Below are 23,874 nucleotides of genomic sequence, written 5' to 3' on the forward strand. Positions count from 1 at the left end.
GCAGGTGTACTCCCAAAGTGTCCTCCAGCACAAAAGCCCTCCTAAAGGTGCAATCCCAGAAAAGAATATCCCCGTTTTTCTTACAGTGAACTGGTCATGTTGTACATTCAGTCTGATCTGCAGACGGCATGTTATAGATATTTAGAAGCTGAGATTATATAGATTTGTTGGAAAAGATTCAGTATAACTTGTGTTTTATTCATTGAAATCCCTGGTGTTTAAATGCATACAAGTCCAGTGGGCGGTCCTACTAGTGATTGACAGCTATCTCTGCATGCACAGTCATACATGGAGGAATATCATGGAAAAGGACCGCCTACTGGACTCATACATACAAACACCAGTAATTTAAATGAATAAAATGCAAGGCTTAGTGAAAGTTTCCCTAAAAAATATTTATATATCAATCCGAACTGCTGCTCTTGCTCTATAACATCTGCCTGCAGATCAGATCCCATTTTCAACATGACAGGTTCCCTTTAAAAAAAAAACATCTTTGTCCTTGCTGTTGAAAGATATTCAGTTGCTTACTTTATATTACTTTATATTAAAATAAATGAAGGTAAAGTGTCTACACATAATATAGGAAAATCGCTGGTCTATCTCATGTGTTGGATTTGTCCCATCTTTCTTTCAACAGCAGAAGTTGGGAAAAAAGGATGGGACATGTTGGATACAACATGCCTGATCAATTGTTCCTGCAGTCATTAGGTCCCTATCAGAGGAGTATGGAAGCAGCTAATAAGTTGAAAGCAAATGCTGGTGTATGGAGTAGTCAGGAAGAAAACTGTGGACCATATGATGATTTTTACATATTACCTAGAGTCAAGCTAAAACTAAACCCTTCCTCAAGTGAACAGTTTCCTCCTACTAATTATATTAAGGATGGATAATTAGAAAACCTGAGTTATGTAGTTACTAACTACACACATTTTTAGAGCTTTTTTTTAATTAATTACACATTTTAGAGCTTTTTTTTAACTACACACGTTTTTAGAGTTTTTTTTATTAAATACACACATTTTTAGAGCTTTTTTTAACTACACACATTTTTAGAGCTTTTTTTTATTGACTACACACATTTTTAGAGCTTTTTTTTAATTGACTACACACATTTTTAGAGCTTTTTTTAACTATACGCATTTTTAGAGCTTATTTTTATTAAATACACACATTGTTAGAGCTTTTTTTTTAACTACACATTTTAGAGCTTTTTTTTATAACTACACACATTTTTAGAGTTTTTTTTATTAAATACACACATTTTTAGAGCTTTTTTTAACTACACACATTTTTAGAGCTTTTTTTTATTGACTACACACATTTTTAGAGCTTTTTTTAATTTCATTTCAAACCAAAGTACATTGCCTAGTATATGACCTGTATGCAGCATTCATTTCTATGGAGAAAGGAAAAATTTGGCATAATAAAAACTCTAAAAACTGTTTCTTCTGATTTATCATGCTTGACTGTTAAATCTTATGGAACTTAATAATAATAAAAAAAACAGAATTGACTTTTATAAGCAACCGGGCAACAAGTTATTCACCAAAAACATCACTTATCTGTCTGAGAGTACGTTACATCAGTATTTATAAGCCAAAACCAGGAGTGGGTGATAAATCCAGAAGTAGTGACGTGTTTCTATTATACTTTTCCTCTGATTGTTCCTCACCTGGTTTTTCCTTACAAATACTGATGGAAAATACTGACCAAATACTGAAGGTGTGCATCTTCAACACCCTCATCCGATTGAGTCATGATTGTAAGAGCTCGTCAAACAATATAACCAATGATGAGTCTAATGTAGCCCAACAACTGGATTTATAGGAGTAATTAAAAAATTGGCGGAAACATTTCAGACTGTGTTAATGATGATTAATGGTAATTATGTAATAGCAGAGTGTATGCATGCACCTTATTTCTAATGGATACGAGTAATACTCTGTAAGACACAACATGCAGCCTGGGGCGCTCATGTAGACAAGCAAGCACAACATTGTGTCGGATTCATCCCTAGGTTTATGGGAGATTCAATGAATTTGATAGTATGAAGAAACCAGTATAAAATAATTCCTACCTGAAGTCCGGGAGGGCCAAGCTGCTCTTGTATGCCTGGCAACCACAATGCTAAACTAATGTTGTCTTCGGGAAGGTTTGCCAGTGAAGCTAATGAGAGGAGGGTCCTATCAGATTATAGAAGCGAGCAGGGACGACACAGGCACGTGTGATCTTAAAATACAAATCCGTACAATTTCAAATCTCCTTAGGTGTCCATCAATGTGCGCCGGCAGAGGAGCAGAAGGTCAATGAATCTGACCGCATCTGGTGTAAGGAGCAGCTCTCCGGCTTCCATTCTGCCTGCACAGTAAATGCTGCCTAACGTCTTTGCTTTGTGTAATCCGCCTGAGAACATTAGTGTAACGGTAAAATATCAGTTCATTTGTTGACCTTGTCATCACCATGGCAGCAATCGTGGTGTATAGGCATGTCATTTTCCGGAATTTATATGAAATTCTTATAGTCTGGAACTTAAAGTGTCCAGGCATAGGATTAAAATAACACAAATGTGATTGCAATTGTCATGAGTAACTGGGCTAAAATGGACAAAGTTGTCAGGAATAAATAAAGAGCGAAAGACAGGGGGAAAGGAGAAGCAATTAGCTCACTCCTCACCCCAAAGAGCCTACTCACTGTAGTGACAGCACCATAACCTGAGATGGAAGATAGATGGATATGTGCATTACAATCCCCTGATGAAGCCGATTAGAGGAAACACGCTGGGCGACACATAAGGAGAACTCAAGGTGTCTTTATTTAGGGACAGCTGTGGACTGCACTTGTTAGGGCAGAAGTCTTGGAGAAACAGGACTTGGTTAGTATGTATAAGGACCAATAGGTGTAAATCCGGACTACTGCCCTACCAAGAAGGAGAGTCATGTTTGCAAGGACTCAAATCCATAGATGGATTGATGGGTGAGATTGTTTCATTCTACATCTCTTAAATAGCAACCGATTTATGTATTCTACAAACACCATGACCTTTTGTGGTAGGCAGACACTAAACAATTATTGGATTTTGATCTTTCCTACTGAGCATTGTTAGAACTATTAACTGGGATCTACTACTAATTGGAATACATCTACTCATACACTATATATATATACGGATCTATCTGATGTGTATCTGTCTGTTTCTACCACTGACCATTATCAGAATTATTTGGGAATTTACTACTGATTGGGGATACACTTGCATATATGTGTGTACGGATTTGTTTAATGTATGTCTGTCTCCATATGACCTACAAAAGTGGATTTATGTGTAATATTAGTAGGCATTGACTATCTTGGTTCATAATTTTGTTGGACGCTTTTACATGATTACACTGGCGGACGCAACCTTTTTAATGATCTATTAAAAGTTATGTTTTAATACTGAAAGTTTTCATCAGCTCTATTCCCTTAAATCAACACCTTTCATAGGACAAACTCTAACTGGGTAACAGTTAACAGTGGGGTACTACAGGGTCAGTATTGGGCCCTCTGCTTTTTATTATGATAATGTGTCAGTAATAGGAAGGGATATGGAATAGAATTTCAATAGTTGCACATAATGCTAAGCTCTGTAAGCTAATGAACACAGAGAATGATAATTTAATATTACAAAGGGATTTGGGAAAGCTGATGACTTGGGCAGATAAATGGCAATTGAAGTTTTTACACTGATAAAATTAAAGACATGCTTTTGGGTAGGGGAAATACATGAACAGTTATGTACTAAATAGCAAAACACTGGGTAAAACTGTCGGTCAAAAAGTTTCATCAAAAGAGGCATACATACTGTAGATGCTCGTGAGAAGAACATAGTGTTGCCTCTACAAGTCATTAGTCTGGTTACACTTGGAATACTGTTTACAATTTTGGACTCGAGTGTATTAAATAGACACAACAAAACTAGAGCAAGTGTAGAGAAGAGCGACCAAGGTTATTAAGTGAATGGGTGAGCTGCAATACCAAGACAGGTTATTACACTTGGTTATAAAATTCTGTTTGGAGAAATAAAGACTTATAGACTATCTAATTATAATATTCAAATATATGAAGGAATAATACTGAAATCTTTCTGTTGATCTTTTTACATCTATGCCTACAACGATGTCAAGGGAGCATCCTCTGCATCAAGAGAAAGACGGTTCAATCATCATCATAACCGATGATTCTTTACTGTGCGATAAGTGAGATTATGGAACTCTGGTTAATTCACCTAATAAGTACAAGGAGGTACTGGATGCCTTTCTGTAAAAATATAATATTGAATATTATGGGTATTTGCCTTTACAGATGTGGAGTTGGAAAGGAATTTTTCTACTAATATGGGGCAATTAACACCTGCCTCATGGGGTTTTACCTTCCTCTGGATCGTCATGTTAGGTTACAGATTGCATTTGATAAACTAGTGTCTTCTAAAACGATGAAATTCTGAAAAATGATATCTCTGTCAGGCGCCACTGGGAATGAAGTGGTTGATCATGTAACAAGAGGTAAGTATGTGTAGTGTTTATATATACAGTGGGGAAAATAAGTATTTGATACACTGCCACTTTTGCAAGTTTTCCCACCTACAAGGAATGGAGAGGTCTGTAATTTTTATTGTAGGTCACTTCACCTGTGAGAGACAGAATCTTAAAAAAAAACAAAACAGAAAATCACATTGTTTGATTTTTACATAATTAATTTGCATTTTATTGCATGAAATAAGTATTCGACACAATACAAAAACAGAACTTAATATTTGGTACAGAAACCTTTGTTTGCAATTACAGAGGTCAGATGTTTCCAGTAGTTCTTGACCAAGTTTGCACACACTGCATCAGGGAGTTTGGCCCACTCCTCCATACAGATCTCCAGATCTTTCAGGTTTCGGGGCTGTCGCTGGGCAAGATTGAGTTTTAGCTTCCTCCAAAGATTTTCAATTGGATTCAGGTCTGGAGACTGGCTAGGCCACTCCAGGACCTTGAAATGCTTCTTATGGAGCCACTCCTTAGTTGCCCTGGCTGTGTGTTTCGAGTCATGTTGGAAGACCCAGCTGCCCACGACCCATCTTCAATGCTCTTACTGAGGGAAGGAGGTTGTTGGCCAAATTCATTCGATACATGACCTCATCCATCCTCCCTTCAATACGGTGCAGTCGTCCTGTCCCGTTTGCAGAAAAGCACCCCCAAAGTATGATGTTTACCCCACGATGCTTCACATTTGGGACTGTGTTCTTGGGGTTGTACTCATCCTTCTTCTTCCTCCAAACACGGCGAGTGGAGTTGATATCAAAAAGTTCTATTTTGGTCTCATCTGACCACATGACCTTCTCCCATGCCTGCTCTGGATCATCCAAATGGTCATTAGTGAACTTCAAATGGGCCTGGACATGTGCTGGTGTGAGCAGGGGGACCTTGCGTGCCCTGCAGGATTTTAATCCATGATATAGTGTGTTACTAATGGTAATGTTTGAGACTGTGGTCCCAGCTCTCTTCAGGTCATTGACCAGGTCCTCCCGTGTAGTTCTGGGCTGATTTATGACCTTTCCAAGAATCATCCTTACCCCAGGAGGCGAGATCTTGTATTGAACCCCAGACCGAGGAAGATTGACAGTCAGCTTTTGTTTCTTCCATTTTCTTATAATTGTGCCAAAAGTTGTTGCCTTCTCGGCAAGATGCTTGGCTAATGTCCTGTAGTCCATCCCAGCCTTGTGCAGGTCTGCAATTTTGTCCCTGGTGTCCTTAGACAGCTTTTTGGTCTTGGCCATGATTGAGAGGTTGGAGTGTGATTGAGTGTGTGGACAGGTGTATTTTATACAGGTAAAGAGTTCAAACAGATGCAATTAATACAGGTAATGGAGTAGGAGTAGGAGTAGGTGTAGGAGGGCTTCTTAAAGAAAAACTAACAGGTCTGTGAGAGACAGAATTCTTGCTTGTTGGTAGGTGATCTAATACTTATTTCATGCAATATAATGCAATTTAATTATTTAAAAATTATGCAATCTGATTTTCTGGTTTTATTTTTAGATTCTGTCTCTCGCAGTTGAAGTGTACCTACGATAAAAATGACAGACCTCTCCATTCTTTGTAGGTGGGAAAACTTGCAAAATCGGCAGTGTATCAAATACTTATTTTCCACAATGTATATATATAAATAAATATATATACACATACATTCAGTATATGTTTGCAACTATGTGTGTTTAATGTGTATGCGTGTGCGTATGATTTATATGTAATGTGAATGAACTGTATTTGTACGTGTGTGTAATGTATGTAAAGTGTACTGTAAATAGTATGTTTGTTTGTATCATATAGAATTTCTATGTATTCATCCAGGTCAGCGTTAACATATAGTACATGGTACTCGAAGTGCATAGCACTTGAGTATCTGTAGTATAGCAGTACTATGTTTGTGTACAGTGTAGCGATATTATCAATGCAGGTGGTATACTATATGTATGTGTGCAGTATGTATTGCATTTATCAGTATATATCAGCATATATCAGTTATCTATATTAGTTTAAATTTATGACGGGGGTGATGTAGTTAGGTTCAGGATGTGTGTGTGCATATAGGGGTGTACACTTGATCTTTGCCCCAGGTGATGCCTAGCTATAGTTTTAATTAGAATTGCTGCTTTTAAACATGATGTGAGAGCTGATTAGTAATCTGATAGCTAGGTGTGTTGAGTAGTGTTGAGCCACCCCCGTAGTGTTCGAGTTCGGTTTGGTTCGTCGAACACCCGTGTGTTCGCCGAACTGTTCGTCGAACTGTTCGTCGAACACCTTCGAACACCGTTAAAACCAATGGCAGGCAAACAAAAACACATAGAAACACATAGAAAACACCTTCAAAGGTGTCCAAAAGCTGACAAACTGCTCAGAAGACACAACTAACACATGGAAAAGTGACAAGTACATATAGTCATGCGAAAAGAAAAGAGGTGGAGGAGTAAAAGGAGGGGGAGACACAGATATAGGCATGTCATGCCCTTCTAAAATCCAAAAAGTGAGAAGCCGACACGTTCAGTCAGCTCCTGCCCGTGCCACCTCCGCGTCGCCGGGTTTGTGCCAGAGCCGCGGTGAACCCTGACGGCCAGCCCCCCTCTCCCAATACTGGTGCCTGTCCGCTGGTGGGTCGAGCGAGCCCCCCTGTGGTGGAGGCAGCTCTAAGCTTTTTAATTTAAATTGTCTCTCTAATTTGAATGAATACACTTTAAATCCATTTACAAGGATCTATTGGAGGGCAAGTCTCATGCCAGCAGCCACGTAATTCCAGCTTCAGTAGCGTCCACTAAAGCTGCTGCAGTTAAAAAGCTTTTATAAGGATCGAGCTCGGCTGTCCACCGCAAGGCATCCTACTGCCAGTCCCAGCCCCTATGCCTTGGGGTGCCTCCTGATGCTCTTCACTGAGTATCCCGTGGTCCCGAAGCATTTCCTTTGAAAAAATTAAGTGTCCAAACTACAGGTGGTGTAGCTTGCTTAACAGCCGGGATAATCCGCTGACTAGCAGACACTGCTACTAGGCACAAAGTATTTCCTGGGCTAGATGCAGTTAAAAATTTGTAATTAGATACTCTCGTTGGATGCTGAGAAAGCATAGAGTCTCCTGGCACGCCATATATTATTCTCTTAAAAAGCTTGGGGTAGGGGTCTAGGGGACCCTTTTATAGCCAAAATCACGGCCCTGTATCGCAATACGTCACCTAGGCTGAAGATAAATGGAACTGTAGCACCCTGAGGGCTCGGTTGCTACAGAGGTATTGCACCTCACCCAGAGGTGTGATATCTCACTCTCAGGTAAGGATGTAGTGTGGATCAGGACCCGACACCTGCATGCATTACACCACATTTCCGTGGGGCAGGGCGACCAATATGCCCCTGAGATGGGCACGACAGTCCCTGTCCCTGGCTGGAGTGGGGGGAGGGAACACTGAGGAAGGGGAACCCTGTAGTGCAGGAGCAGGGAGGAAGCAGTTCCTGGGTGCATTGAGAAGGGAGTATAAAAGGTGGACACCATCTTAGTTCAGTGCAGAGAAGTCTGAGCAGAAGTGGCAGGGAGCAGGGGCTCTGCATGAGCTCTGCTCCGGAGGCGGGCCTAGTAACAGAGGCCCAGGCCTGGAAGAGGGAGAAGGAAGGAAGAGGAGCGGAGAAGGCTCCAGGAACGAGGAACGAAGGGATCCCAGGGGTGCGGACGGGCGAGTCGCCACCGCACGCCCGAATCCACCTGCGTGGAGGGGTCAGGCCAAAGGGGGAGACCGGTCCCCGAAACTAGTGGAGGCAGGAAACGACCCTCAGCTAGAAACAGGAGGCTGTGACATTTTATGTGGCGCAGCCCCTCGCTACACCCCCTAGGAAGGCACCACATAGGGTCAGGGAAACTGGCGCCAAGTTTACCAAGAGGAGGCCCGAGGCAGCCGGACAGAAGGGTTGGTAAGAAAGGCCAGACAAAGGACACACAAAGGGGGTCCTGTGAAGCGCTCCAAAGTTATCTGGGAGTTGTCTGAGCCCCTCACCTGGTGAGCACAGTACGACGTGGGCAGCCGTTACCTGCAGACGTGGTCTGGATAATAAGAACTGTGAGAAAAGGCCCTGGACTGCATCACTGACTCCGTGTCGTTACTGCTGCTGCCCTGCACCATCACCCCCATCCTCCGCATACACTGCCCTGAGGCTATACTAATCCCGTGGGGAGTTATGCTACGCTCTGCTGCACCCACAACACCAGCCTCAGCGGTCTGCCCTGGAGCGGCGGTTCACTCTGACCGCAATCCACGGGTGGCGTAGTCGGACATTTAAACATCAAAACCACATAAATAGTTCCGCCACTGGTTTGACCGCCCTGAGCCACGGAACCGGGTCGCCGCCACGGAGACTACAACCACCAGCATCCACCAAAAAGGGTCCGGCTCCGGGTGTCCCAAGGCCCAGGGGGCGCGTCAGAACATTTTCATCACCTTTCACAATCACCAATGGGACAAGGCAGGGATGTTCTCTGTCCCCTCTCTTATACATCCTAGTGACGGAGCACCTGCTCTCATCAATTCGCCATAACCCCAATATTAGGTGGATTGAGGTGGGAGGCACCGAGTACAAGTGCTCTCTATTTGCTGATGATGTCCTAGTATATATCACTCAATCACATATATCCATCCATGCTGTTATGGCTGAAATAAATCACTTTGTTACATGGTCAAATTTTAAAATCAATGCAGCGAAGTCTGAGGCCCTCGATGTCTCCCTCCCCAAATCCATATAGGATTCCATCCAGTCCAACTTTCCCTTTGCCTGGCCCTCACAGGGTATCAAATACTTAGGAATTCCTATTCATAGAGACCTCTCCCATCTATGTTATCTTAATTTTGGGCCCTTTATTGAACAACTCCATACAGACCACGGTTGGCAAGTTAGAACTGTAAGATTCACTACGTGAACCACTGGTGTTTTGTGGAAAAGCACATGTACACTGTGTTCCAAATTATTATGCAAAATGTGTTTAGGAGTGATAAGGGAAGAATTTGTTTGTTTGTCAGTTAAACTCATTGATGGTGATGTGTGTCAGGGCTCTTTATATCACTGTAAGCAATTGCAGACACCTGTGCTAATTAGTTTGGCAGGTGTGTCCAATGAAAGGCAAGACTACTTAAGAAGGCTGTCTCACATTATTAAGCAGCCTACATTTTCTGCCAAAATGGGAAAGAAAAAGGATGTGTCGGCTGCTGAGAAGCAACAAATTGTGGAGTGTTTAGGTCAAGGCATGACTACAATCAACATTATGCGATGATCAGGATGAAGTGTCTTGGCAATCAAGAAGTATGTAGCTGATTCACAGTACACACGTGTGCGTGCTGATAAGGGCAAATTGAGGACTCTTTCCTACAGGCAATTACGTCAGGTTGAAAGAGCAGCGGCAAAAAAGCCTTGTCATAGCAGCAGACAAGTTTTTGAAGCTGCTGGTGCCTCCAACGTCCCCCGAACAACAAGATGCAGGGTCCTTCAGAGGTTTGCAGCTGTGCATACGCCATCCTGTCGACCTCCTCTATCCACTTCACACAAGCAGAAACGGCTCCAGTGGGCCAAACATTACATGAAGACTGATTTCAAAACTGTTTTGTTCACGGATGAGTGCCGTGCAGCGCTCGATGGTCCAGATGGATGGAGTGGAGGATGGCTGGTTGATGGACACCCCACGCAAACACGGCTACAGCACCAACAAGGAGGAGGTGGAGTAATGTTTTGGGCTGGAATCATGGGGAGAGAGATTGTCGGCCCCTTTAGGATCCCTGAAGGCGCTAAAGATGAACTCCATAATGTATGTGGATTTTCTCAAACAGCACTTCCTGCCATGGTTCAAGAAGAAGAACCGTGTATTTAACAGCAAGATCATTTTTTTGCATGATAATGCACCATCTCATGCTGCACATAAAACATCTGCATCTCTGGCTGATATGGGCATAAAAGGGGACAAACTTATGGTGCGACCCCCATGCTCCCCTGACCTCTACCCCATTCAGAACCTTTGGAGCATCATTAAAAGGAGTGTCTATGATGGCGGGAGGCAGTTCACATCTAAGCAACAGCTCTGGGAGGGTATTCTGTCCTCATGCAAAACAATTGAAGCAGAAACCATCCAAAACCTGACAAATTCAATGGACGAGAGAGTTCAGAAGCTCCTTTCGAATAAGGGGTCCTATGTGAAAATGTAACATCACCTAGAATAAAGTTTTGAGTTGAAAACTGTTTGATTTCAGTTTCTAACAACCTGCTAATGCTTATAATTTCAAAAATGACCATTTTTTTGGTCTTTATTAAAATGAAAAGGTTGATCGAAAAGTTTGGGGGATCTAAGAGTGTGGCAACCCAGTAGTCATGATTACTTCGAATTCTGACAATATGAGGGTCATGCTGCAGGTAGTGCAGCAAGAAGGCACTTATGTGTCTTGCGCATCTCGGAGCCCCAAAATTATTTTCCGGGCTAGATGCAGCTAAAAATTATTAGTAATTTTAAATCTGGTGAAGCTTTAGTATAGATGGCCTAATAGGATCAGTGCTGCACACTGCTACAAAGCCCAAATTATTTTCCAGTCAAGATACAGATAAACATGATTAGTAATTTTAAATCTGGTGGAGCTTATTATAGATGGCCTAATAGAATCAGTGCTGCACACTGCTACAAAGCCCAAATTATTTTCCAGCCAAGATACAGATAAACATGATTAGTAATTTGAAAGCTTAAAACGGTTGGTAGGGTGATTTTAACCAATCATCAAGCTTTTACTCTCCCCAGGATGACACAGGGGTAGAAAAGTCGTTTCGGATCCATGATTTGTTCATCTTTATGAACGTGAGTCTGTCTACATTATCAGTGGAGAGCCGCGTGCGCTTATCTGTCAGCACACCACCAGCAGCGCTGAACACACGTTCAGACAGAACGCTGGCTGCGGGGCATGACAAGATCTCCAAGGCGTAAGTGGCTAGCTCCGGCCATTTATCCAGATTGGAAGCCCAAAAAGAGCAAGGGTCCAGTGACACAGTCATGGCTTCAATGTTTACTTGGAGATACTCCTGTACCATCGTCTCTAGGCGTTGACTATGTGTCAGACTTCTTGTCTCCTGTGGCCTTGCAAAGGATGGGCTAAAAAAGTGGTGAAATGATTCCGCAAAATTGATGTTACCAGCAGATACTGTGGTTCTGTTACGGTTTGAGTGCTGAACACTTGACGGTCCCACGGTTGGCAAGTTGGAACTGTGAGATTCACTACGTGCACCACTGGTATTTTGTGGAAAAGACCATGTAAGATTCTGCAACAGTCTCTGCTGATACTCCTGCATGCGTGCATCCCTTTCTATGGCAGGAATAATTTCTGCAAATTTACTTTTGTACCGGGGATCTAACAGTGTGGCAACCCAGTAGTCAGGATTATTTCTAATTCTCACAATTCGAGGGTCATGTTGCAGGTAGTGCAGCAAGAAGGCACTCATGTGTGTTGCGCATCCAGGAGCGCCAAGTCCCTGTTGTGTTGGTGGCGAGGTAACAATCATGCTTCCTTCCTCTGTCCTCTCCCCCCAACCTCGCACAACAGAAATGTGATCAAGGTCTCCCTCATCTGATGAGTCTTCCATCAGTTCGTCCTCCACTTCTTCCTGGGCTCCTGCACCTTCCTTACTAGTTTGGCTGCTACCATGCGCCCTGGTAAAACCATCTCCCCCACCCTCACATGCCTGCCGCCTTGGTGCTGCCGACCGTCTGGACCTTGCAGATGTTAGCCCTTCCACATACAACTCCTCCTCCTCTACTTCCTCCACCTCCTCTTGTGCCACCACCTGACTCCGAATTCTGTTTAACATGTGCTCCAGCATGTAAATCACAGGAATAGTCATGCTGATAATGGCATCGTCAGCACTAAACATCTTCGTCGCCATTTCAAAACTGTGCAGAAGGGTGCATAGGTCCCTGATCTGAGACCACTCCTCTAGCGTGATTTGCCCCACCTCTGGATCTCGTTGGCCCAGGCTATACGTCAGAACGTATTGCACCAGGGCTTGTCGGTGCTGCCACAGTCGCTGCAACATGTGCAGAGTTGAATTCCACCGGGTAGGCACATCGCATTTTAGCCGGTGAAGTGGCAGGCCCAACGACTTCTGTAGAGATGTAAGTCGCTGAGCTGCGGGATGCGAACGGCGGAAGTGAGCACACAGCGACCGTGCCCTCTGCAGGAGGCCATCTAGTCTGGGATAGTGGGCTAAAAATTGCTGGACAACCAGGTTCAACACGTGAGCCATACAAGGCACGTGTGTGACATTGCCCCGGCGAAGGGCTGCACCCAGGTTTGCAGCATTGTCGCACACGGCCCTGGTTTCAGGTCCAGTGGAGACAACCATTCATGAAATTGGTTCTCCAGAGCTGACCACAACTCCTCAGCTGTGTGACTCACATTTCCCAGACATTTCAATGTAAAAACCGCCTGATGACGTTGAGCCCTACTGCCAGCATAGTAAGGAGGTGTGCAGGATCCCTTCTGCGCAGTTAGAAAGCTTGTGGCATGACCAGACAGGCTTTGGGTGCAGGTGGAAGACCGAGAGGAGGTTGAGGAGGCAGAAGCAGTGGAGGAACTTTGACATAAAGAGGATTGACGCACAACTCGTGGGGACGGCAAGACTTGGACAGCAGCCCCTTGTCCTGCTGTCACCATAGTTACCCAGTGCCCAGTCAGCGACATGTAACGCCCCTGTCCATGCCTACTCGTCCAAGTGTATGTGGTGAAATGCACCCTGTCACACACAGAGTTTCTCAAAGAAGCGGTGATGTTGTGTGCGACATGCTGGTGGAGCGCAGGCACACCTTTCTTTGAGAAGTTGTGCCGACTGGGCATCTGGTACTGGGGCACTGCGACGGACATAAGGTCTCGAAAATCCTCTGTGTCCACCAGGCGGAAAGGCAGCATTTCTGTAGCCAAGAGCTTGCAGATGGTGAAATTCAACCTCTTAGCTTTCTCATGGCTAGGAGGAAATGGTCTTTTACTTGTCCACATCTGAGGGACCGAGGGCTGGCTATTGTGCTTAGACGGGGTTGATAAGGGTGTCCCCGGCAAACTGCCGGCCTGTGAAGAAGATGCAGGCGGACATGTTAGGTTGCCTTGATCCAAAGGTGGTGCTATCGATGTTGGACAGCGCTCAACACCAGCTGGTGTTACCACCTCCAAAGAAAATGATGACCTGCCAATCACGCTGGCTGTTGCGGGTAAAGAGGTGGCAGGTCTGCGCCCCAAAACAGGTGTGACTGCTGTCCCCCCAGTCACAGAGGATGAAGAGGCCGCGGATGCACAAGATATGGCAGACGGTGGTTGGCCCGGCCGGCTAGGCCGCATTGTAGCACACTGAGCTTCCCACTGCAACTTATGCTTCATGTCCATGTGCCGGTTCATGCATGAAGTACTCAAACTATGTATTTTTTGGCCTCTACTTAGCTTTTGCTGACAAATGTTACAGATAACACGAGTTGGGTCATCTTTATCGATCTGAAAAAATGCCCAGGCTATGCAAGGCTTAGCACCCATGCGACCTGAAGAGCCACCACGACTTGTGGTGAGAGGCAGAGTTGTGTTTGAGGATGCAGTTGTTGACGTACTTCCAGTACTACGTCTCTGTCCAGGAAGGCGCAACCTGACCTCGTCGTTACTAGCATCTTCCTCCACCTCCTCTGCTGACCTCATCTCTTGGCTGACTGTGGGTTGACAGTAAGTGGGATCTCCAACCTCATCATCATCACCCTGTGCGTTATCACACCCGTCGTCCTCAGAGCCAACCTGTTCCTGCCCTGACAAAAAACTAAAGTTGTCGCTCCAATCAGGTATTTGAGTCTTATCATCGTCTTCCTCATTGTCTCCACCAACAGGAGTTACAGTTTGGGAATGAGGGTCTACATTATGGTCAGAACCTTCTGCGTCTGGTCCTGGATCCGACTCATAAAGATTCTGGGCATCAGTGCAGATCATTTCCTCGTCTGGATTCACAGAAGCGCTGGAGTCGACCTCTGATTCCCAGGCTATAGTATGAGTAAACAGCTCTGCAGACTCAACCATCTGTTCTACCTCATACTCAGACGGGCAGCTGGAGATTTGGGAGCTGTGAGGAAGCAAGTGCGATTGGGGTGACACCTTTGAGGACTGGAGTATTTGTGATGTTGAAGTTGATGTGGAGGAGAGCCCACTTAAAGGAGCACTTGATATCCGTTAAAGCACCTGCTGTTTTTGTGCCTCATCTGGAATTTGTAGCGATTGGCGTGGCCGTAAGAAAGGGATCTTATTACATTGTCCGCTAAAAGAAGTAGACATTTTAGTTTGGCTGGAAGATGGTCTTTCTTCTGCAGATGTTACTGTTGATTTAACACCTACCCCACGGACACAACCTTTTTTCCCCTTCCCAACACGCCTATTCCCCTTTCCACCAGCAGCAGGCCTTTTTCCACTCATTTTGGTGGTTAACTAATTCACGACTCTGGAGTTGTTTGCACAAAAAAACAATGGATGGGAACCGAGCAGAGCTGAGTGGCCAAACTGTGGTATTAGGCCAAAACTATTGGCTGGGTTAGATGCAGAAAAAAATTATATTCAATTTGCAACCTGATGGAGGTCAGTATAGATGGACTAATAGAACAAGTCCCACACACTGCTAGAAGGCCAAATATTTTTTCAGATCTAGATGCAGACAAAAAATTATTTTGAATTTGCAACCTGATGGAGGTCAGTATAGGTGGACTAATAGAACAAGTCCCACACACTGCTAGAAGGCCAAATATTTTTTCAGAGCTAGATGCAGAAAAAAATTATATTCAGTTTGCAACCTGATGGAGGTCTGTATAGATGGATTAATAGAACAAGTTCCACACATAGCTAGAAGCCCAAATATTTTTTCAGAGGTAGATGCAGATAAAAATTATTTTTAATTTGCAACCTGATGGAGGTCAGTATAGATGGACTAATAGAGAAAGTCCCACACACTGCTAGAAGGCCAAATATTTTTTCAGAGCTAGATGCAGATAAAAATTATATTCAATTTGCAACCTGATGGAGGTCAGTATAGATGGACTAATAGAACAAGTCCCACACACTGCTAGAAGGCCAAATATTTTTTCAGAGCTAGATGCAGACAAAAAATTATTTTGAATTTGCAACCTGATGGAGGTCAGTATAGGTGGACTAATAGAACAAGTCCCACACACTGCTAGAAGGCCAAATATTTTTTCAGAGCTAGATGCAGAAAAAAATTATATTCAGTTTGCAACCTGATGGAGGTCTGTATAGATGGATTAATAGAACAAGTTCCACACATAGCTAGAAGCCCAAATATTTTTTCAGAGGTAGATGCAGATAAAAATTATTTTTAATTTGCAACCTGATGGAGGTCAGTATAGATGGACTAATAGAGAAAGTCCCACACACTGCTAGAAGGCCAAATATTTTTTCAGAGGTAGATGCAGAAAAAAATATATTCAGTTTGCAACCTGATGGAGGTCAGTATAGATGGACTAATACAACAAGTCCCACACACTGCTAGAAGGCCAAATATTTTTTCAGAGGTAGATGCAGAAAAAAATATATTCAGTTTGCAACCTGATGGAGGTCAGTATAGATGGACTAATACAACAAGTCCCACACACAGCTAGAAGCCCAATATTTTTTCAGAGGTAGATGCAGAAAAAAATATATTCAGTTTGCAACCTGATGGAGGTCTGTATAGATGGATTAATACAACAAGTCCCACACACTGCTAGAAGCCCAATATTTTTTCAGAGCTAGATGCAGAAAAAAATTATATTCAATTTGCAACCTGATGGAGGTCAGTATAGATGGACTAATAGAATGATGCTATGCCCAAAAGATTTTACTTCACTAGGTGCAGTAAAAAAATTGGTATTCTATACACAGGTGGTATATCTTGCAACACAGATAGGCTACTCCACTGACTAACACACTCTGCAATAGGCCAAAAAGGATTAGCTTTGCTAGATTCAGCCAAATGCTGTGAAAAAAACTTGCACAGCACTGGCACAGACCTGCCTGGCAAAAACTGATAGGAACTGATGTAACCTAGTCCTGAAAAGGACTCCAATTACAATTAGTCTTTACTCCCACAATCTATCTATTTAAGAGCACAGACCTGCCTGATAAAAGTCGTAAGAAATGCTGTAACCTAGTCCTTAAAAGGACTGCAATCACAACTATTCCCTACTCCCAAGCTATCTGTAGATTTGTGCGAAAATTGGCTTGAAATTAACAAGGTATAGCGCACACAGCAACAGCGGTGCCGTCTAACACGCAGCTGCAGCAGTGAGAAAATGGTGGCGACGGGGAAAATGGCTTGGTCTTATAGGGCAAGGACATGTGACATACACTGCCAATGACACATGCCCTTGCTTGTGTGAAAAAAAGCACTTCGCTCCGTGTGTGCGCTGCTGATAGGCTGACAGATTGCACCTCCCCACTGTAAATGCGGGAAAGAGAAAAAAAAAATGGAGATCTTCATTGTTCCTGCAGAGATCCATCCCCTGCCCCTCCCCCCACCCCGCTGTACACTCAAACTGCGTATTAACATTAATTTTCATCATTACTGAGAAAAAATCCAGTTATGATTTTGGTGTACGAACAGTTATCGAACATAACCTCGAACAGCCGAATTTTTCTCAAATCGTTCGTGTTCGCCGAACGGCTCGAACACCGCCCAAAACAGCTCGAATTTGAGATTGGCGAACAGTTCGAGTAGAACAACGCTCAACTCTAGTGTTGAGTCCAAGAAATATTTTGTACTTAGCATAGATAATCCGTGACGTTGTTTAACTGGTGTCCTACTTGACTCCTAATATTACGTCTATACACGTGGAGCTGGGACAAAGTAGGGAAGCTGCTTATAGAAAGTCGTAATGAGACTCCAGAAGCTGTTCTTTTGCTGACTAAGGTGTGATACTAAGCTTTACTTGGACATGTAGGTCCAAACTTATGCTAGTTTGAGACAGCATTCTGTTAGTGTGGCTATACTCAACACCTGACCTTCATAGATGACATATTCAGTTGAATGTAAATTTTCAATATTAATTCCATTTATGCTAGTAGTAGTGAAATAAAAGTGTCTCATGTAATAAGATTTTATGTATAAAACTCATATTATGGGATCTGCCTGATTTGGAACAGATTGGTTCTACGGATTTCTGTGTGGATTTTTATAAAATTGCTGAGGAAATTTTGCACAGGAATTCCACAAGATATGAAATAATTGAAGGATGAGGCTTGTTACCAACAATTATCACTAGGGTCCCACAAAATATTTTCACCTGCAACTTTTTTAAATGCTGGACCTTGCTTTTTAGTGTGGTTTTATTTCCAAAAACATCTGAGAGAACCTTAAGGTATAACACCTAACTTCTAGTGATGATTGAGCACTAAAATGCTCGGGTACTCGTTGCTCGGGTCGAGCAAATTAGAATACTCGGGTGCTCGACCCAAGCAACGAGCCCAATGTAAGTCTATGGGAAACTCGAGCATTTTTCTGGTGGCTCCCCCCAGCGGTCTGCAGAGGGCCTAAAAATTGCCCAAATCGATGGGAACAGTGCTCAAATGACATGGGAACAGCATGGGGAAGACCCCTGGATGCATCTCTGACTCCCAGATCACTGCTGTCAGCAACGTGGTCAGAGTATTACGCCACTTTTACGGACTCACAATAAAACATACAAAAACGAAACCAAAATGGATTTTCCTGGGAAATATGTTAAGGAACATCCTTTCCAGGGTAATGACTTGTATATAAGGCAAAATAAATAACCAAAAACAAAAATACTCCTCCACACCTTGGGCTATGTTCACACGTAGCGTTTTTAATGCGTTTTTGCACTTTTGCATTGCTTTCAACCAAGACAAATGTATTCACCAGGAAATCATTTTAACATTTTTCAACGTTATCTGGCCATGTGGTGTGTGACACATCATCAGACACATGCATATGTAGCACCCTGAGGATTCGGCTGCTACAGGGGTATTGCACCTCAACCCAGAGGTGTGATATTCCACTCCCGGGTAAGGATGGAGAGTGGAACTGAGCTCGGTAGGCTGCATACACTACATACATCCCATTTCCGAGGAACAGGCCGACGGTACTCCCACTTAGAAATGTGCAGGTACGACCGAGTCTGTTCCTGGCTGGAGTGGGAGGGGGGTGGAACATCCCAAGTAGTGTAGGGGCAGATAGGGGGAGCAGCCTGGGTAAAGTTAGGAGCTCATTGGGTGCTGGTCACCTGAGCTCACACATAGAGGGATATATAAGGTGGGCACCAACTAGAATCAGGGTCAGTCTGTCAGAGTAAGAAGCAGAGGAGCAGAGCAGCCCCAGAGAGAGAGAGAGGAGAAAAGAGAAAGACCCAGAGCACAGAAGAGAAGGGACCCAAGAACCCAAATCAGAGCACCGGGTGAGGAGTCAGCATCAGGGTACCGGAACCCAAGCTGGTGGGGGTAAAAACAATCCCCAGCCAGAGACCGGAGACCGTGGGCAGTGTCTGTCACGGTCACCCACCACATTCACCCCGAAGGCACACCACATGAAGGGTCAGGGAACCCAGGGCCAAGGGTGTCCCAACAGAAGGCCCGAGGGAGCTGGACCTAGGTGGATCACTGGTGGGGACGGCTGAAGAAAGGACAGAGGGAGAGCTCAGGGCCACGCTCCGGACTTGTTTGGGGGTTGGCTGGATCCAGGACCTGGTGGACGCAGCACGGCTCGGGTGGTCACTAGCAGCTGGAGTGACCAGTACAACATCTGCAGTAAGTAAACACCCTTAACTGCACAACCCGACTCTGTCTTCACTGCCGTCTGCACTACACCACCACAACCCCCATCCTCTGCGCCTGTCCCCTCTGAGGCTATACCCCTCCCGTTGGGGGTTATCCCACCAAGCTGCGCACCCACCATCAGCCTCAGCGGACCCTGCTGCAGCGGCGGCCACAGTGACCGCATCACAATGGGTGGCGTAGTCGACACAAAAGAACTTTAGTAACATCTGTAGAACTGCCACATCACACTGAGCTTGACGCCCTGGGCACGGGACCGGGTCACAGCCGCTCGGAGACTACAACCCCCCATCTGATCCGGTGCCGGGTATTCCCCTCAAAAAGGAATATGTCCCAGGGGGCGCGTCAACTTTGGCGTAGTCGGCAGGATTACGTGCCCGCAACACCCGGGTACTGCGTGCCTGAAGAAAAGTGCAAGTTTACCTCAGAAAGAAGTCTCCCGACGGTTCCGGAGGGTCCACGCCATCGGACTCCATCACCAGTCGTTTCCCGCCGATTGTCCGCCATTTCCAGCTTGTTCCCGCCATCTGCAGAGTTTCCCGCCACTGGGCGACGCTTCCCGCCAAAACCGCAGATTTCCCGCCTTGGAAGAGCAGCGGACGCCATTATGGGCGTGCCAAAGGAGGGCAGGAGGCCACCTCCCATCGTGGGCCAGGACAGAAAATGGCGCCAAAAGTGGAAACCGCCCCCACCAACAGAGACTGTGATGCTAGAGGTGTCTGTCAGCGTGAAAGAACAGCCCCTGGAGCTGACAGTCACCGAGTTGCCCCGGGACCGCCCTCGAAGTGGGAGGAGACGAAAGAAAAGAACGAAGATGGGTGCCGCCTGGAGAAGTCTAGAGCGAGCGCACCCGGAGGCAAGAGGTCTAACGAGGAGTAGCGGAGGAGCTTACCCGGAGATGGAGAGAAAGCAGAACAGCACCGGCCCGCTGGCCAGGAGTCTGCTAGAGACCGAGGAAGGAGGGCAGAGCAGCACCGGCCCGCTGGCCAGGAGCCTGCCGGAAGGAGAGCAGAGCAGCACCGACCCGATGGTCAGGAGCCTGCTAGAGTCCACAACCCCGCTAGGTCTAGCGGAGATCTTAGCGCAGCTCCCCCGAGACCGGGAGTGTGCACAAACTGCCTTGGAGGGCCTCGCAAGGAGGATGGCCCGGGTGCAGCGCGAGATACTGGCGGAGTGGAGCCGGGAGATGACCCAGCAAGCTGAGACCAGTCAACGGAGCACGCTACCCTGGAAGAGGAAGCAGACCGCCTCTGAGGATGGCGCGGGAGGACCCAAGGCCGGAGACGGCGCCGAGAAGGGAGCCGAACGCATGGAGGCAGGCAAAGGGGACGCCTATACCCCAAGCCGTGACACCGCTTACCTGCCCCAGCTCCCCGTCGCAGAGCCCGAAAGTCCCCCTGCTGTGCCCGTAGCCGCCATGTCACCACTATGGACTAGGCCCCGACCGGAAGCCGCCGCAGCGACCCCTGTGACGTCACGCGCCTCGACCCGGAGCGTGACAAAGCAGGAAATACCACCAGCCTGGTCGCAAGGCCTAGTACCCCCGGGCGCCGCATCACCAACAGCGCCCCCTACCTCCGCGGAGCCTCCGGCCTGGCCGCAAGGCCAGGTAGCCCAGGGCGCCGCCGTCCTAACGGTGCCCTTCACCTTCCAGGTGCCCCAGGCCTGGCCGCAAGGCCTGGGCAACCCGGGCGCCACCACCACCGCGCCCGCGCCCGCAATACCAAGGGTGCCACACCTGGGGGAGGACCTCTTCAGCCAGCTCACATGGCCGGACGGGCGGCCCTTCATCTGGCCCGAAGGATACCATGAGCTGGAACGGCAGCAGAGACTAAGACCCCTGGATGAACCCCTGATTCCGGCTCCGAAGCCCGTGGCACGGATCTCGCCCCCGCTAGCGGAAGCGCAGTTTGAGTGGGACCCCACCGGAGAAGATCTAATGGGGTTCACTCAGGAAACTAGGGCCGCTGCAGCAGAGCGTGCGGAGTGCTGCCGCCAACAGCTCGAGGAGTTTGCGAGGGAGCGGAGAGAGAGGCGGGTCCGGGAACAACAGGCCCAAATAAGGAGCGCCGAGCAGAAGAGCCGGACCAGGAGGGACCCCCGTGCAGCGCACAGTCCCCGTACCACCGGGACTGTAATAAAGTTCAACCAGCAGCACGGGTGGGGCTTCATTCGAGACAACAACACCCACGGCGACGTCTTTGTCACGCGCAGAGACGTGGAGTCCCATCTGCCGGAGGGGCACAGAGGTCGTGACCTCTACGTCGGAGACGAGGTCACTTTCACCCGGCACAAGTGTGCCAAAGGACCTTACGCCCTCCACGTACACCGCTTGACGGAGGAGGAGTTGCGGTACGGGGAGGAGGAGCCAGAGGACCCGGACGGGTCTGAAGCAACACCGTATCACTAAGAAAGAGCAGGAGGGAGCCGTCGTTGAGGACGGGAATAGAGACTGTATATAGTTGCCCGTCGGGGCACAGTGAACCGTCGCTGCTAAAATAGTCCCCGTTGGGACCAGTGAACTGTTTACCCGTTAACCCCTTCATCCTACAGGCTGAGGACTGTGAGCAGCCATTCCCTTCCCTCTACCTGGCCGAGGACTGAGAGCGGCCAACTTCCCCTGTATATAGTTGCGCTTCCTAAAGCGCCCCCTACCGGTTTTATAGAAAACCAGTTTTTCAAAGAGACTGTCGCACTTTTCCCGGACACACGGTGCACAGTGTCCGGAGGAGGAACCTGAAACAGGAGACGACGAGAAAGTTTTATCTGCTAAGATATGTTATTTATATAATGTTTTTTATATGTTTTATATGTTTATATGAAAAATTTTGTATGTTTTGGTGTTTTATGTCTTACAGCCCGAGGACGTGCTGTGATTTACCAGGGGGGAATGTAGCACCCTGAGGATTCGGCTGCTACAGGGGTATTGCACCTCAACCCAGAGGTGTGATATTCCACTCCCGGGTAAGGATGGAGAGTGGAACTGAGCTCGGTAGGCTGCATACACTACATACATCCCATTTCCGAGGAACAGGCCGACGGTACTCCCACTTAGAAATGTGCAGGTACGACCGAGTCTGTTCCTGGCTGGAGTGGGAGGGGGGTGGAACATCCCAAGTAGTGTAGGGGCAGATAGGGGGAGCAGCCTGGGTAAAGTTAGGAGCTCATTGGGTGCTGGTCACCTGAGCTCACACATAGAGGGATATATAAGGTGGGCACCAACTAGAATCAGGGTCAGTCTGTCAGAGTAAGAAGCAGAGGAGCAGAGCAGCCCCAGAGAGAGAGAGAGGAGAAAAGAGAAAGACCCAGAGCACAGAAGAGAAGGGACCCAAGAACCCAAATCAGAGCACCGGGTGAGGAGTCAGCATCAGGGTACCGGAACCCAAGCTGGTGGGGGTAAAAACAATCCCCAGCCAGAGACCGGAGACCGTGGGCAGTGTCTGTCACGGTCACCCACCACATTCACCCCGAAGGCACACCACATGAAGGGTCAGGGAACCCAGGGCCAAGGGTGTCCCAACAGAAGGCCCGAGGGAGCTGGACCTAGGTGGATCACTGGTGGGGACGGCTGAAGAAAGGACAGAGGGAGAGCTCAGGGCCACGCTCCGGACTTGTTTGGGGGTTGGCTGGATCCAGGACCTGGTGGACGCAGCACGGCTCGGGTGGTCACTAGCAGCTGGAGTGACCAGTACAACATCTGCAGTAAGTAAACACCCTTAACTGCACAACCCGACTCTGTCTTCACTGCCGTCTGCACTACACCACCACAACCCCCATCCTCTGCGCCTGTCCCCTCTGAGGCTATACCCCTCCCGTTGGGGGTTATCCCACCAAGCTGCGCACCCACCATCAGCCTCAGCGGACCCTGCTGCAGCGGCGGCCACAGTGACCGCATCACAACGGGTGGCGTAGTCGACACAAAAGAACTTTAGTAACATCTGTAGAACTGCCACATCACACTGAGCTTGACGCCCTGGGCACGGGACCGGGTCACAGCCGCTCGGAGACTACAACCCCCCATCTGATCCGGTGCCGGGTATTCCCCTCAAAAAGGAATATGTCCCAGGGGGCGCGTCACATACAGTGCAGAAAAGACATGGGAACAGCATGGAGAAGAACTCTGGAAGCATCTCTAACTCCCAGGTCACTGCCTAAAAGTGTGCCCATTATCCTTGGCAAATGCAAAGATGCCTCCCGCCATGCACCTGTCGTTCCAGACTTGCAACAATCACCGTCCATGTCCTTGTCCCAGTGCAACGTTCAGTTGTCCCTACCCCATTCCTTGGAATGCAAGCGCAAGTATGCAGCCAGCCACCCACCCACTCATAGGCTGCAATACTATACTAACAAATTTTTGACAGCTGCTTGCACTTGAAATGTGGCCTTTTAGGCTCGTGGAGGCGGAAGCTTTTCACAACCTCATGCCAGCGGCAGCCGTGTGTCCATACTCTGTCCCCAGCCGCCACTATATTTCCCGGTATCGCCTCCACCTTCCACAAGCA

At 46.7% G+C, this 23,874-nt stretch overlaps 1 protein-coding gene across 3 annotated transcripts in view; it reads right to left on the reverse strand.

Annotated features, from left to right (window-relative positions):
- The window catches only part of LOC141223837 (calcium/calmodulin-dependent protein kinase type 1G-like), a 236,017-nt gene that overhangs the window by 113,524 nt on the left and 98,619 nt on the right, over nucleotides 1–23,874 (reverse strand). Inside the window, exon 1 of one of the 3 annotated variants that reach the window (XM_073666859.1) lies at nucleotides 2,081–2,404. The exons of the other annotated variants lie outside the window; for them this stretch is intronic. The gene's annotated coding sequence lies outside the window, so the exon portion shown is untranslated. Of the gene's footprint in view, nucleotides 1–2,080; nucleotides 2,405–23,874 lie in introns of those variants that run through there. 3 annotated transcript variants of the gene reach the window in all.

Source organism: Phyllobates terribilis, unplaced genomic scaffold (genome assembly GCF_046119375.1).
Source record: "Phyllobates terribilis strain yellow unplaced genomic scaffold, ASM4611937v1 Scaffold_2__4_contigs__length_985480577, whole genome shotgun sequence".
In the NCBI taxonomy this organism is placed as follows: Eukaryota; Metazoa; Chordata; class Amphibia; order Anura; family Dendrobatidae; genus Phyllobates; species Phyllobates terribilis.